A 2,542-nucleotide genomic window follows, 5' to 3' on the forward strand; every position below is an offset into this window, starting at 1 on the left:
TGTGTGTGTGTGTGTGTGAGAGAGAGAGAGAGAGAGAGAGAGAGAGAGAGAGAGAGAGAGAGAATGTGCTTTTCAGTTTCTTTCACCAAAGGCCCCTGAGTCTTATATTTTAATTTCCTCCTATGCCTGAATCATAATTTCACTGTCTACAGAAGTCTACATTGAAAGTGCTTAACACCAACCTTTCATAACTACCCTTTAGCATCTAGGCAATGAGGTGTCTACTCTCAGTCCAATATGGTTCTGCCCAATAAATTTTAATGTTTTCATTTTGTGCTTGGACTAATGGTTTGAATCTAAGAGGATTTTAGTTTTAGGGTTGTTTGTTTGTTTGTTTTTAAGAACTTGATATTCATTTTACCCTGAAATATAAGTCCTTCTTTAAATCTGAAAATGTTTATTTGTGTTTGGGGGGGATTTTTAATTAATCATTTTATTTGTTTACATTTCAAATGATATCCCCATTCCCCGTTAACCTTCCACAACCCCCCCACCCTCTCTCTCCCCCTTCTCTTTTCCTCTATGAGGGTGCTCCCCCACTCAGCCACCCACTCCCACCACCACCCCTAGCATCCCCCTATGCTGGGCCATCAAACCTCCACAGGACCAAGGGCCTCTCCTCCCATTGATGCCAAACAAGGCCATCCTCTGCTACATATGCAGCTGGAGCCACGGGTCCCTCCATGTGTACTCTTTGGTTGGTGGTTTAGTCTCTTAGAGCACTGGATGGTCCAGTTAGTTGTTGTTGTTCTTCCTATGGGGTTGCAATCCCCTTCAGTTCCTTCAGTCCTTCCCCTAAATCTTCCACTGGGGTCCCTGGGCTCACTCCGATGGTTGGCTATGAGTATCTGCATCTGTATTGGTCAGGTGCTGGCAGAGCCTCTCAGAGAACAGCCATACCAGGTTCCTGTCAGCAAGTGCTTCTTGGCATCAGCAATAGTGTCGGGGTTTGGTGTCTGCAGATAACTAATATCAACAATCAGCAAATGGGACCTCAAAAAATTGCAAACCTTCTGTACGGCAAAGGACACTGTCAATGGGACAAAATGGCAACCAACAGATTGGGAAAAGATCTTTACCAATCCTATATCCTATCAAAGGCTAATATCCAATCTATACGAAGAACTCAAGAAGAACTCCAGAGAACCAAATAACCCTATTAAAAAAAAATGGGGAACAGAGTTAAACAGAGAATTCTCAACTGAGGAATCCTGAATGACCATGAAGCTCCTAAAGATATGTTCGCCTTCCCTAGTCATCAGGGAAATACAAATCAAAACGACCCTGAGATTCCACCTCACATCAATCAGAATGGCTAAGATCAAAAACGCAGGTGACAGCAAATTCTGGGGAAGATATGGAAAAAGAGGAACATTGCTGGTGGAACTGAAAGCTGGTAAAACCACTTTGGAAATCAATCTGGTGGTTCCTCAGAAAACTGGAAATAGTTTTACCTGAAGACCCAGCTATACCACTCCTGGGCATATACCCAAAAGATGCCTCAACATATAACAAGGACACAGGCTCCACTATGTTCATACCAGCCTTCTTTATAATAGCCAGAAGCTGGAAACAACCCAGATGTCCCTCAACAGAAGACTGAAAAAATGTTTTAAATTCAACTGTTACTTTTCTTCATTCCTGTTCCGTGCAATTTTCTCCATTTTGAGTTTCTATAACTAGAATTGACACAGAATTTTTATATTATCCTCCAAATCTTGATATTTCTTTTACAGTCTCCTCTTTGGTTTTGTTGTTGTTGTTGATTTGTTTTGTTTGTTTCTGTATGTGTTTTGCTAGTCTTGGATAATTTTCTCTGATATATTATCCAATTCCCTAATTTTGTTTGCAACTGTGTTCAGTTGCCAGTGTTGCTTTCTTGTCTTTTTGAGGTAAGATTTTGCTTTGTAGTTCTGGTGGTTGGCCTACCAGTCTCTACAGAGATCAGACTGGCTTCAAACTTGTAGTAATCCTCCTGTGTCTGATTAACCTGCTTCTTAATTTCTTAATATGAACACTGACTTTTTATTTGTTTATTTTCCTAGAACTTTCATTTCATTCTTTTAAAAAGTTGTTAGGTCTTTTTTATATATATACTTTGTTTTTTAAACCTGTGTGTGGGAGTGGGTGGGCATGTATGTACAACAGGATCTTTCTACATAGCCCTGGCTACCCTGCCACTCATTGACAGGGTTAGGGTTAGGATTAGGCCTCAAATTCACAGATATCCACCTGCCTCTGCCTCCCAAATGCTGGCACTAAAGGCACGTGTCATCATGCCCAGCATCTTACTAAACATTTTCAGCACTTTCATTTAGAAATATTTCTTTTATTTATACTTGCCTGAATAAATTCTCCCATTTGTGCACCTATGGGCCCCATTTGTGTCAGCTTGCTTTCTTGCATGCTTAATAGACCTGCTTGCTGGGCAGGTCTCCTCAGTGGCCTTGTTTGCTTTAGTTTGGGTTTTTTGTTTTGTTTTGTTTTGGGTTGGGTTGGGTTGTTGTTGTTGTTGTTGTTGTTGTTATTGTTTGCCTTTTTG

The sequence above is a fragment of the Mus pahari genome, chromosome 8, assembly GCF_900095145.1.
Source record: "Mus pahari chromosome 8, PAHARI_EIJ_v1.1, whole genome shotgun sequence".
Classification (NCBI taxonomy): domain Eukaryota; kingdom Metazoa; phylum Chordata; class Mammalia; order Rodentia; family Muridae; genus Mus; species Mus pahari.